The sequence below is a fragment of the Thunnus maccoyii genome, chromosome 14, assembly GCF_910596095.1.
Source record: "Thunnus maccoyii chromosome 14, fThuMac1.1, whole genome shotgun sequence".
NCBI classification, from domain to species: domain Eukaryota; kingdom Metazoa; phylum Chordata; class Actinopteri; order Scombriformes; family Scombridae; genus Thunnus; species Thunnus maccoyii.
In genome coordinates this window covers 15,448,740-15,463,815 of record NC_056546.1, presented here as the reverse complement: position 1 = coordinate 15,463,815, position 15,076 = coordinate 15,448,740, and positions in this window count along the sequence as shown.

Genomic DNA, 15,076 nt, shown 5'->3' with positions numbered 1-15,076 from the left:
AGCTTACTGAAGAGATTCTGTCTGTGAGTCAGCTGGTTGTCAGCGTGTCTTGCAACAAAAACGCTCATTTGGGCGTCTAATTTGGAGGGTGGAAAAAGTTATCAAGAGCAGCTTTTGAGGGTATAATAACGTGGTCAACTAAAGGAAGGGTTTGTTTTGTTTTTTTCATTTCACATGTTTAATTTGAGTAAAAAGTCTGTCATTTTTCGTATTTAAAGACCGCTTGATTCAACCAGAGGACAGCTTATTAACAGCTACTGTAGCTCAAACACAACCTCCTCTTCCTCTCTGCAAACTCCCATAATATTGCTGAAATACACAACATGAAAAGGCTTCTAATTTAAACTGTAAAGAATTAGAAGAGTCGCAGGACGAGAGTGAAACCTACAGAACGAAATTGCATATGAACAGAGAAGAGATGTGCTGTAGAATATAATTAATTAAATGAGACTAATTAGGAACATGAGAGCAGGTGCCAGGCTATGAGCTGACAGGGAAGACAGCGAGACAACATGCCAGCACAAAAAAAGAAAAACACAGTCTCACACACACACACACACACACACACATGCAAAGTGCACAACAAAACAGACACACACACACACACATGCACAAAAACACACAGCTGCGGTTATGAGGGTGTATCGTGACAGGCACGGGGACAAAACAACTTTCTGCGTTTTGTCATGTGAAACCCCGCAGGAATACTCATGACAGGAAGCAGAGACCCAGGCACCATGGGGGTCTCTTGCCTTTGTCTCACACACATTCTCTTTATTATTTTGTTCTGCAATGGTGGAAGGAAGTTTGCACCAGCCAAAGATTTCTCTCTCCTAATTATTTCAGCACTCCAGACTGCAAGCTGTGTAAATTCACCAGACTTCTTCTCCTCCACTCAGACCTCTTAAAATGCTCCTCATTCTAGAGCTGCTTCAACAGGTTACACTTAAAAAGATTAATATAAATTTGATAATGCAGAAACTGATGGTAAAAGTCCACATTGTATGTTGGAATAAATACTTTTCATATAGAATTCATTGAATAATTTCCTACAGAATAGAGAAAAAGTATATGCTATCCAATTATTTTGGTAATCAAACTGAATGTGCACAAAAGTTGTGAGAACCTGATACCTGAAATTAACTTTTATTTAAACATTTTTTGTCACTTATTATATCACAAAAATAAACATAATTGTGCAGAACCAGAAGTTATTTGAAGCGCAAGGACCAAAACTGAAACCCAACCATACCCAGTTTTTAATCCTAACCTGTGAAAAAACAAAATAGATGTGGCAGTAGTTTCATTGTTGTTTGCCAAAACTAGATATACACTCACTGAGCACTTTATTAGGAACACTTATGCAATCTAATCCAATCCAATACAGCAGCTCTGCCATAAATTCTACTTTTATGAGGCTTATACATTATTTGTTGACATTGTCAGAGAGGTGATAATTCTACTTTATGTTTATTATTGAGGTCGTAGTGGGTTGTAGTGGTGTACTGGGGTGCATTATATTAAAAAGTGTTCCTAATAATTTGCCCCCGTCATGTATGGTAATGGCTTGGACAAAATGTGCATGTTTTTGTTATGAATCCACTTCTCATAGGATATGATACAGTTTTTGGTTTTTTTGAGTATACAGAGCTGAAATAAAATAATTAGCAACTATTTTGATAATGAATCATTTTAGTAAGTTTTCAAGCAAAACTGCCAAACATCTGCTGGTTCCATCTTCTAAAATAGGAGGATTTGCCTTTTTATATCATTGTAATTTTTTTTTTATCTCATTATAAATAATGGGCAGATAAATCAGTAATGAACATATTTTTTAGTTGCAGCGCTAAAATGATGTGCGACATATCAAAATCAAGTCTCAAATGTTGGCGCTAGTTACAAATATTGTACATACATATTGTATACCCATTTAGAAGAAGAATCCCTGTGCAGAGATGAAAAGGGTTTGCACTTGCTCTCACTGCCTGGCCTTGACAATAAGGTTAAGTACTTCTTTACACATTGCCACAATTAAAAATGTCACTTGTTCCCACCAAACAGAAACCCATGCCAATGTGTTGTTTCTAATTCCTCCACCACAACTTATTGTCAGGTTTACAGAGTGTGTGAGCTCCTGCACCGTACTGCAAAATGAAGCCGCACAGAGACTCTTTCAAACAAACAAAATCACCTGATTTCTTCTCAGACAGTAATGAAGCTCTCTGAGACTTCATCTTTTTGTGGAAATATAAAGGCTGAGTAGTCCAGTGGGATATTCTCACTGATTTCTTCCGCTGGCATCAAAGGACTTGAAAGTATGTATCAAGGGGATTTAATAAAACACATTTTCTTAAAGACCATCAACTGTAAAGGACAGTTCTTCTTTTTTTCATGTCAGGATTAATAATAGCACAAAAGCAGTTGTTTTAGCATGAGTGAAACAAAGGGAAACCCATTCTGACAGGAAGAACTTGATGAAACCTCAGACTTTTCCGCCGTCAATCACACCCAAACACCTAGGATCTATACCTAACTTTCCTCCAGAAAGCACACAACACAGCTGCATTTAGAAGGCTACGTGGTCCTACAGCCAAGACTCTGCGAAGCGGACAGCTCAATATCTAGCCTTAGTGCGGCTTGTCAATGTAACACCAAACTCAAGACAGAGAGAGATGGGGGTGTGGGTGTGGGGAAGGCTTTTTTAATTATCTGTGGTTGGGTCGGACTGTGCATCATCATTAGAGAGACTAAATAGCAGTGGTCACTGACTCAAGTAGTGGTAAACGGCACAATTAACAAGCTGAGGAGGGAGAACTGTATTCAATTTGAAAGCCTTCTCTCCTAATCCATCTCCAGTGATCAGCAGTGCTGCTGAGCTACGCCCTTTTACATTCAATTACATTAATCAGGTTATTACCCAGCAAAAAGTCAACATTTTAATCAAGAACTGGCAAAGTAGGGCAGGACATTATACCTAGACATGGCTAAGTGACAGTCAGAGGAGTGGAGTGATGATATTCTGCTGAAGATAATCTTTTACTCATGGTAAATGGCAAAGCAATGGAAATGAACGGTTAGTAAGTTCCAGATATATGTATTTTGATTAAAATGATCCATTTTTACCAGACTTTATCCTTGACGATGTCTACATTTGTACAAGTCTGAATTAATCTCAATCTTTAGTGGGAACTTCATGAATGTATACAGCTCAGGTCAAGAATTCAGCCCCCTTTTTTTTTTTTTTTTTTACACCCCTATATAGGCTGCAAATCCTCTTGGATATAATCCTTGCAGGGGTGTTGTTAGCACAGCAGGTGTGTAAGAAATGTAAAAGCACAGCTGCAGGGTTCACATCCCAATAACTATCCTGATACTCTGAAATCCTTTGATGTGCTCTTTATGGAAACATTGTGGAAATACATTCTCTAACACAAGCCATTATTCATGTATGGATGGAAACAACTTGTCTAAATGTATGTAGAGCTATCCACTGTGGTCAGGTTGGGGATTATTTCATTCACAGCAGAAAAAAGCCAATTTATATGAATATGTGCTTACTTCACAAGCAGTTCAAGTTGACTTTGCTGACTGATTGCTGACTGCACACACCAAGTGAATCTAATTTAGTAGAACCTCTGGCTAAGCAGTAGTTTCTCGCCCATTTTCTCCCCCTAACAGGGAAGAAATCAATTCTTGGGCATCTATGACATTCAGGAGATGCTCGTCTTGTTTTTATTTTTTTTCTTATATCCCTGCTTCTTTTTGCATTTTGGCTTGTTAGGAGTTCTGTGATGGCTGACCCGAGGACTGGGTTCTGATTAACGGAGGGAAATTCTTGTTGTCCATCCCATAATGAGAGAAGACAGAGGTGAGAACAGCTCAATAGGAGAGATAACCACTCTTTGATCCAAACGGTCATGCAGAACCTATACTCGCTGCATCGTCAGAAAGTGTACTGTCAAGCTCCTCACTTTTAAATCTCCCCTCATAAACTTTGAAAGGAAAAGATATGCTTTAGCAATGGGACGGGTACGTTTTTAACAATTGTAATAAAACTAAGCCAATTGGAGTTTGCTAGAAGTTTGTCTGTTGTTAATAATAAAGCTTGCAAATGATAGCAAACTGTTTGCCCTTTGAGCGTATTGTTTCCAGATCACAGTCTGTAGACTATTGCAGTATAATAATTGACTTCTTACACTCAGTTACGCACAAACAGCAGCCCAGTGATACGGCATCTTCACACATTTTCAAAATATTAAACTGTCTAAGTGCCATTTCTGAATCCCCACTAACAAGACCCATCTCAACTTAAGATGTCTTGTTAAATTGAGACCTTGTTCCCCAGTGGACTTAAATGTAAAACATATCTCTACCCTTGACAAGCAATGTTAATCCATTTAGTGTAACGAACTAACATGTCCCTAATTAAAATATGCCTTTTAATGATACATACTGACATCCTGGAAAACACTGTCACGCTTCCCTCCTTTAATACAGGAATATGCTAATTGTGTCAGTAACACTGGTGTTCAAATCCCAAGGCTACCGCCACATCCTGAGGGATTTAGTGTTGGGGGTTTGAAACCTCTGTTCAAAAAAAAAGGCCCTTTAACGGCTGTTTCTTGAAGATTATTTTGGCCAGCAGAAAATGTTTGATATCTTCAGGGGCTGACACTGTTGATTTCCAGACATTCAATTTACCATTCAGGATCCCTAGCCTCACTCACACCCCTTCAGTCCACCGCCACACCTATAGGTGCTGTAGGGCAGGAGGAGAGAATCAGCAATCCACCCCATCCCATGGCAGCTCATTTAAAACAAATCAGGCTGATTGCTAAGCTGCTGCGCTCACAAGGCCCAGGTGATAAAGCAATTAAAGCCTTCTAATTCTTTGGATCGTAGAGGGCCAGTAGGTAATTAACTATATATAATGAAATCCTTTTGTTACCTCTTTGTTTCTCCACGTTTGATTTTTGTTTCCCGATGAGTGTGACTGTTCATTTGATGGGCAGTACAGGGACAGGACCGTGTGGGTGGGGTCTGCAGCCCTCTGTGGCAGAGACCCGGGATGAGAGTAGGGCTTTAGTTAATAGGCTCTCTCTGGACAGATGAGGTCCATTAGGAGGTTAATTTAAAAATGAATAGAGGACATAGAGAGACAGAAAGTGAGATGGGGGCAGAAAGAAGGCTGAGCACATCCACATCACACAGTTCATGGAAAAGAGCAAAATATACAATCAAATATTTATTTCTCTGTGAAGCAATGCCGCTAATTAAGCATGTGATAATTAAATAGCCACAGATCCAGAGGAGCCATTTAAGCAGAGTCTTGCAAATGACCAAATGAAAACAAGGAAGCCTACTGCAGAACCAAGCACAACTGAACCCTATCACTTCCCATCCATGAGGCCGTTTCTTAAACATTGAGGCATTGTTCAGATGCATGGACTGCAGCCCCTGCCTCCCAATTTCCATTTCTTTCTCCCCTGCAGAAAGGCTGAATCTGATCCGGACCCATTGGTGTGTGGATAATGAAGGGGTTACCAGGAGCTGGGAGAGGCCCAGTAATTCCCCGCACCGGGGGACTGGGTTTTTGGGTGGGGTTTGGATGAGTACCCCTGCTCCGTGATGCATGCACTCATGTGAGCTTGTGACAGCCTTACCCAAATCCAAGGCCAGACATAGACACTGCATGTATTATATCGAGATACAGTACAGAACCCAGCTTCAAACATTCTGTTGCTGCAGAAATGCTTTTTTCCCATACAAATGGAGCTGATGCTGTATACATTAGTATTTATGTGACTTTGATCTTCTGTATATATTACAAAGTATCATAGGAGAAAATCATTGCACGTTTCAGTTATCATTGCATTTGGCATTATGTACAACAGGATGTATTTGTAACCAACATAAACATTTTAATGAAATTCAAATTAAAGACATGTAAATAAAATCTCTATCTTTGCATGTCTTGCCGAGTTCATCATCCTCCTTTTGCCATAGAAGTGGGAGTAACCCAGCTCAATCTAAGGTCACAAAAATTAGCATATCATCTGGCAAAATGGTTAGCCAATGTGTGGGCGTCTCCCCGAGGGGGGTCACCTTAAACATCAGTGTTAAGGCACCATGAGACCCCCACATACTCCAGGGTTAAGTATCTCTACTTCATTATGATAAAGATGTGAACAACTACCCAACGCTACCAACGCTGTCAATAGACATTGAGTCCTGGCTCAATCCAGCCTGACTCACCCTCTCTCAGGACCCTGCATGAGCCTCCATCCATCATCTGAATATTCCAGGCCCGAATCATTGCCGATCATTATAGTAACAGAGAGAGAGTCCTGATGATTAGCTGTGATTGCCGGATCACAGGGATCTGAGGGGTGATCCATCACACCGGGTGGCACACTAACACCTCTGTGTGATGGGGTTCACCTCAGGGGTCAGGGCCAGGTCAGCAAGAGGAGACCCCCTCCACAGAGAATACCTCCAACACTTACCTACCAAAGGCTCCCAAACTGCAAGTAAAAATCATTGCTTTTTGCCATTTCACCATTCATGTTGCATTAGCAATCAGTAACAGTGTAACAAAGTGAGTGAGACCAAACCCATTGTCCCCTTTGCACCTTGATGTATTTCTTTCCACACTTGACATTTGCTTGTTTAGCCAATATAACATCTATTTGTAGCAATGCTTTCACATACTGTCCAGGGTTTGTTCGTGTTTAGCATTGTTTTGTTACATTTACATCTGCATTTCTGGTTTAATCAAGACAGACAAGTATTGTTTAAGTTCAGTTATTGTTTACTGATTTAAGTCCTGAGTTTCTTGAGTTATATATTAGCTTGTTGTGTTACTATACTCACCATTATTTCCAGGAGTCACCCAACCACTTCCTGCTTTTAAGCTCTCGCTGACATCACCAGTGATGTCATTTTTGTCATCTTTTTTTTGTTTGTTTGTTTTACTATCTCTTACTCAGCTTTGTTTATTCTATTCAATGCAGTTTGTAAGCTCATTAATCCTGCGATATAGGCCATGGAATGATCTGTGTCCTTGTTGCAGGGCTAAACTCTGAGTGGGAGTAGTGCAGGAAACCGTGCGCTGACACTTTCCAGTTGTGTCTCAAGAGTAATGAAAACCCTGTGGATGTGGAGTTTGTTGAGAGTGTGTCTGTGTGTGTGTGTGTGTGTGTGTGTGTGTGTGTGTGTGTGTGTATGTGTGTGTGTCTGTGTACATGTAAACAATGTTAACTGATACAAGTAACATTGTTGTTTACCCGTTATAGGTGTGGGAGACTGAAACATCCCTGTGAGAAATATGGTTCTGCCTAGACAGATTGAAGGGTCTATTTAAGGGGAGAGTTGCTGGTTTGAGGAGAGAGCAGAAAAGAAAGAGGATATCCATGTAGCTGTGTGCATGTGATCATGCCTTAGTTTGATGAGCTTTCCTGAGTTGAATCAGTTTTAGCTGCTGTATGTTTGATTGGTTTGTTTTTCATTTCATTTATTTGGAAAATGGGTCTTAATAAATCACTTTTTTTAGTCATTGAACAAGTCTCTGAGTCTGCTTCCTTTCACCTTACTTGACACTCTAGTCAAGCTTCCTCACAAACAATATACAGATTTTTCAGAGAAGGTTCAGATATTAATAGACAGACAAACTGGATCCTTCACCATCATTTGTACATCAGAACTCCTCTCTCCTGCTTCACAACGGAGGATGAGCAAGTGACCCCATCCGACTTGTTTCTCAAAACTGGTGCAAAACAGCACAGTAACCCGAGGCTATGTGTTGTCATCCAAATGAGATAAGTTTATTTTCCCTGGACCAGCATTTGTTCCATCAGCCTGTAGGGTCGCAGACCACACTAGGAAGCAGTGGGGAGTCCTACTCAGCACCTGCAGCTCCAGCGAGGTGGCCCGCTAGCGAGGAAAGGCTTTGGCCGCTACCCAAATATCTGCCTGCACCTTCTGTGCAAACGCACCAGCCTTAGGAAACCAGGAGGCAGCAATATTGTGGAACAAATGTCCTCTAATCTCAGCCTGCTGGTCTGGGGTCCTGGGTGGGCCCTCCTCGTTGTCCCATCCAAACACTTTTTCTTTTGCTCTTAAAGCCTGATGCACAATGGTGGTCACAGTGTTGTGTGTCACAGAGGTGTGATAGCAGGATTAAGGTACACCAGCTTCACCTGCACAGATGCTTTATGCTGACTAGCAATAATGAAGCCCTAATGATCTAAAGCCACAAGAAGTTTATAGCAGCAAACAAGGAATTTAAAATTGTTGACTTAAACTTTAAAAAATGTTTGAATATCTCTGTGCCAAATGAAAATGAAATGGCAATGCCCACTGTTCAGGGAACGTAGAAAGAGTGTAACTGAAAACAGATCAATTTATACACACAGTCACATTTTCCCATAGTGTTTACATGAAATATAATTAGAAAGTGCTTATTCCCTCAGGCTGCAGAGAGCTTAAACCAGTGGGTCTTCATCTACATTCACCTACCAACCTGCCAGAGAGATGCATGCTGGGTAAGCAAGGCCACCCAGTGGCTTTTTGAGTGGTATCACCAGGAGATAACACTCATAAATCTCCAGGTAATTTGTAATTTGTCATTAACATGCAAACTCAATGCTAACTCTTTTTATATATAATGCTAGGTCATCATTGGAAGCTGGCTTTATACCGTAAATAAATCAAAACCAAAATGTTGAAAAGTCTTTAATATTCAACTTCCAAGTCTGGCAGGTTTAGTGTAGATTGATGTATGATACAGTAATAACATACAGTTATGAGCAACCACAGTCCCCGGTGTGCAAAACTGAATACTAACCACCTCTCATCAATATAAAGGCTCATGTACACTGAAGTTACTGGACTTCATTTTTCGATATATCTCCTTAATAGGCTAATCAGCTACCATCGTTATTAGATGATTAAGTATGACAATGCAAGAAATTCCTTTATTAGATGCTTTGTTTCTTTAGATTTCAGTGGTGCCATTGTAGATAATTCCTCATAGTCAGTATTGCATGATCAGAATAAAAATCATAACACAGCTAGTTGAGCTAGTTTTGTCAATAAAATACATTTACAGTTTATTAGCAAGACAGTTCATGAGAAATTATGTCTGTGATGCCAAGTGAAAAGCCTCTGATCATCATTAATCCATGAAAGAAAGAAACAAGCATAACCCATTGCTATTATAGGATAATAAGGTTCCTCAAACATATACATGTGTATGTATAAATATAAAATATTTATTTGCAATCTCAGTATTTGAAGCAAATATAAATATACAGTGTATGTAATTAATCAGTAATTTGGTAAATTACTTTAAGGAAGCTAAGATGCTGGTGAGCCTGTGTTGCTGCAGAGTATTTTTTAACAATGAACATGAAGCACAATATGTTAAAGTGTTAAGATAGAGCTTGTCTATGTTCTAATTTTATTAACAGCATTACCCAAAATCTGCCGATAATCTTGGTATGTTATTTAAAGATCAACAGATAATTGATGGTTTCATTCTGTCAGACTTGTCTTATCTCTCCAGGTTATTCCCTGCGTCATTTAATCACTTACTGAATGGTTTTAATTGGCCGTCCTTCATAGTTTAAAATTCCTTTGATTCATTTCTGTTTCTCTTCAAACAGCTGAAGATAAACTGAAATTAACTGGGTTTTGAAATAAATGACGATCCCATAGTATTTATACATTTTCTAACTTAGAATGTGTCATTTACAGAAGTTCATGCATACATAGTAAATTCCAGTCCATTCAATCAGTGAACAAGACCTGTGTCTTGTGTAGCCTAACACACAAGACGCTGCCCCGTGGAGTGTGTTATTGGAAAATAATATTTGAAATTATTTTCCTGATCACTGGCTTATCTCTTGGAATCCTTCCACCTCCAGTGGAAAGTTCTGCAATTTGAGCAAAACAAACAGAAACGCAGTCATCTACAGTGACAGAAATTTATTTTTACTGTTCCAAAAACTGACTTTCCATTTTTCATAATCAATTCTAATAGATAACAATTAAACCTTAGAGTGCATGAAAAGAAAGAGTTTTCTGCCCTCAGAATCAGTATTCATATTGTTCAATGTTCACTTTTTAGTTAAGTTGGTTAGGAATGAGACTGATGAAAATGGTCACTGGACCAAGTAGGAAAAAGATCAAAGATCAATCAACATTTGCTGATATACAGTATTTACATGTTTTCTTCAAATGAGCAGTCGACTGGGGGTGGAGAATGTATCTATGGCAACAGTCTGGTCCCCAGCTGTCACAGTGAAGAAGAAGATGGGTGCCATGAGCGAGGAGACCACTTAACCTCAGCTGCTCCTCAGCTAAGGGGAGTCAAGATGCTGCTGAAACCCTTACAGAACCTCACTTAATATGTAGACAATAACCCCCCCCCACCCCCCCCTCACCAGACAAAAGATGACTTCAAACCAGCCGGTGGAGGAAAAAAAAGACAGAAAAAAACAGAGAGCTTTGTCGAGGCTCCTCTTCATATGAGCAGAGTTAACTATCAGAAGCTCCAATACACCAGATGGAATGTTTAGGGGTATGAGAGGGGGGAAATTGGCAAAAGCTAATTAGATCTGGTTTAACTGGAGAATCGCTTTAATCGTTAACCGTTAACTTCAGATAGAGGGATGCCATTTTGCAGCAGATTTTAAGCTCAGCTGTAACCATCTGCTGAAGTCACATCAAACTACACAGAATGAATACAGAAACAGTGGAAATTAGCAAGCATTAGTACTGTATGTTATCTATTGAGCTTTCTAAAAAAAAGGAACCTTTGCTTTCCTCTTTCTCTTTGCAAGAATGTAAAACAACAGTATCCACTTTTTGATTTGTTATATGCTGTTATATGTTTTCGTTGTAAGGGACTGCAGATGAAAATTAGCTTCAAGCTAACTCTAGTGCAGTGTATCAAATGCTAAGATTTATGTTTAAAACTGTACATTGTTTTAAGCATAAATGAGAGTTGTATTGTAAAAAATACAATACAACTCTGTGAACACTGTCAGTTAATATCACATGACATCCAAGCACCAAGGATGTCAGTGGACTCTACATTATAGGTCATAACATGCCAAACCTTTTAAAAGTGCATGATTTGTCCTAGCTTTAATAGCAAAAATGAACCTGTACAGATTTCATGGAAATTGAAAGTTATATACAGCATGTCATAATTTGAGTCATAAAACCACTCTATCTATTACATATCTACTGCAACTATACATAATTAATAGATTAATCATTTGGTTGATAAAATGTCAGAAATTTGTGGAAAATGCAGATCACAGTTTCTTAAAAATGATGTCCAACTAACAATCCAGTTTTTCTCTGATATGATTGAAACAATTTTTCTCTGAAAATGATTGAAACAGTTAAATGATAACAAGACAGTCACAGATTAATTTTCCTTCGAACAACTTGTCGATTAATCAACTAATTGTTTCAGCTCTAGTAATGTTATAATCAGTTGTTTCCTGTATTCATGATATATGTAATTCCAGGGACAAAAAATCAGACACAGACATTTCTATGCAGCACCAGTTTTTCAGGTCCGTCAGGTATAAAATGTCCAATCAATCTTGAGTTCAAATGAGTTCCAAACCTTATACATCCCAATATCAAGAGAAAAATAGCAAGACTTGTCATGGCAGTACTTTAGTGTTGCGGTTTGCTTCAAAACTTACCTCTCTACCAGTGTTGAGGTGGTTTTGAACAACATAGTACCTCCAGGTATACAGAAAAAAAGCAGGGAAAGCAACAATATAAAGAATGACATAAGAAATAAACATCTCCCTTTATCACACCTGCTGTTCAAAAAGTGAATAATTTAGGGTTCATCAGCTGACAAGGTTGGACTGACTGACTTGAGGTTGGTGGGAGGGAAGGGGGTGATGAAGGGAGGGAGGTAGGGGTGGATCTGACAGGGTGTTGTCGCGGCTGTGACACGTATTGCCGGTGACAGAGGTTATGGGGTCAGACAGGAAGGTCTGTTGTTATGAAGGGGAAGAGGACTGCATTGTTCACACGCAGCCCTCGCTCCCTCCTTGACTGCGCAGCGATGGCCTAATCAGGCTTTGTCGCTGTTGCCCGACATAGACAGCACAAGCTCATTCTGTGTTTTCTCCTTTATCTACCATTGTCTCTTTGTCTGTTCCTGTCTCCCTTTCTGTCTCCGCGATCAATGACTCTCTTCTCTCATGCAAGCGTTCTTTTTCTCTCTGTCTCTCTCCTTTTTTACATTTCTTTCCTTCTTTTTCTCTCTGCACATTTTTCTATGTCTATTCCTCTGGCATAGATTTCTCCCTCTAGCTGTCTGTATGTGCATGCATTTGTGTGTGTGTGTGTGTGTGATTCTTTGCCTCTAGCCATCCCATGGGAGGCTTCACAGGCTTTAGAGGCCAAATGAGGTGTAAGTCTATTAAAAAGGCAGAGCTGATGTGCAGATTCCCAGCATGGCATGTCATTCAGGTGCAGTTAATTTCCACTTGATCAACAGTAGATGAGAGCACAGAAAGACTGACAGGTCAGCACCTATACATTTACCATCTTTCTACGTCCTCCACTAGCCTCAGGTGAACCTAAAAGGCCTTTCTATGCACACGCTACAGCTGTTACTGAGGTTAATCTTACAAAAACATCCTACCGCACTGATCATGTGTGGAGGTCTGAGCTAATTCCAAACACTGTCAAAGTTTCCACATAAATTCAGAGAATGACGGATTGGTACTGCATCTCTCAGTTCATTTGCAATGGAGATTCTGTTGATGACCATTCAATGGAAAGAGGACAAAACAAGCATGTTTGTAGGCTACGCATAGCCTGCTGTTAGCGTCTATGTGCCACAAAATCTCATGAAAGGACAGAGAGATTAAATAGGCCTGTTTATTCATATGAAGATGACAAATGTAGTAAGTTGGAGGAAAACGAAATGCTTGGAGGACACACTATTCATTATAAGATCGCCTGTGGGTCATTGTGTTTTTATCTGAATCAGGTCCCAGCCCATTTTCTAAACCACACCACCAGGCTAGACGCTTGTGTTTCTGCTTAACCTACTTCAGGCATTCAGTAGTGTTTTGAATACTTGACTTTCTTCTGCACCCTTCGAGAAAATATGAGGAGCATGGATAGCCAATGAAATATGCTGACAACAAAAACTGGAAAAATAGAAACTGTACAATTTAATTTGATATGAATTCTAATCAGTAACTGCTGTGAGTAGCTCTGAGCAGTGTGTGTATTGCAGGCAAAGTGACATGAGAGCAGCGTAACCAGAGTCTGTCAAGGCTAATTACAGGTGATTCTGAGTGTAGCCTGCATTGCTAAAAAATTTAATTTGCTATTGATTTGATACTTAAATGGTCTATGTCTATTCCTATCACTATAACATGGAAGCACGGCTGCCAATACACAAAGACCACTGACTCCTCTCAGGGTGACTCTAAAAAGCTGTGGGGGAGGTTTTTTTTATTTACTCAGCACCAAATGAATTCCCAGCATTTTACTTTGCTAAGTTACACTTAGTGTCTCTTTCTCCAAATATGATACAATATAATATGATATCTTAAGATAAAAATATTTATCATTATTATCATTATTATCCACAATGTGATTTTCAGTGATTTTCACAATAGAAACTCAGGCTGTGAGACCAATAAATGCAACAATAAATTCAGCAATAAGGAAAGTATATGCAAAACAAACAAGCCTCAAAAACAAAACCCCACAACCCAACATTCCTAGGAATTAGGTTCATATTGTGGGCTGCACACTTCACGATTTACATCCAGAGCCAAGCACAAGAACCACAAAAATTTCTCTAACCTTAAAGGATAGGTTCACAATTTTTCAAGTCTGTCTTAAAACAACAGTCAGTGCCTAAATGACCATTGAAACAGGTTTTTGCTAGCTTTAATCATTCCTCCTGTTTATACTGACCTTTAGAAGATCCCCTCCTAATGTGCTTCCATTGTAAGTGAGCAAAAATTTATTTAAAAGTTTATCTGAAGATGATATGAAGATTACATGTCCCTCATCTAACATTCAAAGCTTGCTCCTGAAAATCCATGAAATCCACTTGCTTGTTTCTCAAAGTAAGACTGATATTTTATCAAAGTCAGAAACATGACAGTTATGTGAACATCTCAGAAATTTAATCGAAATGGTGGATGAGTTTTGTGTTTGGGAGAATAGACATTGATATCAATTTTCAAGCAGATATTTACCACAAAGAATTAGAGACTATGGTTGGATATAATACTGGTCGGAGTTTGTTACAGGCCTCTGGACCAAAATCATTTCCATGAACTGCTTGAGGACATCTGTGCAAACAACATCACAAACTCCGAGGCTATTATTTTAGGCGGCTTGAACATGGAAATTCTAAAAAAGGACATGTCTTTATATAAAGCATATGATAAGCCCAAGTATCTGGGCTAACGCGGCTGATACATGAACCAACACGTGTCACTTGAACCACTGAAACTATTATTGATTTGATTCTTGTTTCAGATAAAAATAGAAGTGGAGTAGTAAGTTATAGCTAACTAGCTAATTAACTAATAACCTGTATATAAACACCACAATTCAGTCAGGTTGAGATGCTTAAAAATATACAGCAAAGATGTCTTTGTTGAGAGTCTAAAAAAGACCAATCTTTCTCGAGCACTAGAATGTCAGGATGTTGACAAAGCCTTCAGCCTTTGTCAGTATATGTTAAATAGGGTGGCGCCAATGAAAACAGTTAGAATTAAACAGAGATCTGAAATGGAAAAACGATGACATACTAAAAGCCATCAGATCACAAAATGCAAGTTATGTAGAGTTTAAGCAGAGACCAATCAAGTTTTCAAAAGTTTAAGAATTTGAGAAATGAGGTAAACAGAATGGTCACAAAGGCTAAGAAAGTTTTTTATTAAGTGAGAAAATCTCAAAAGAAACAATGAAGTTTTGGAAATGCCTTAAGGGATTGGGGTACAGTAAGTTTAAAATCTAAAGCAAGCAATAGCAGTCTGGATATAAATGAAAAATGTGG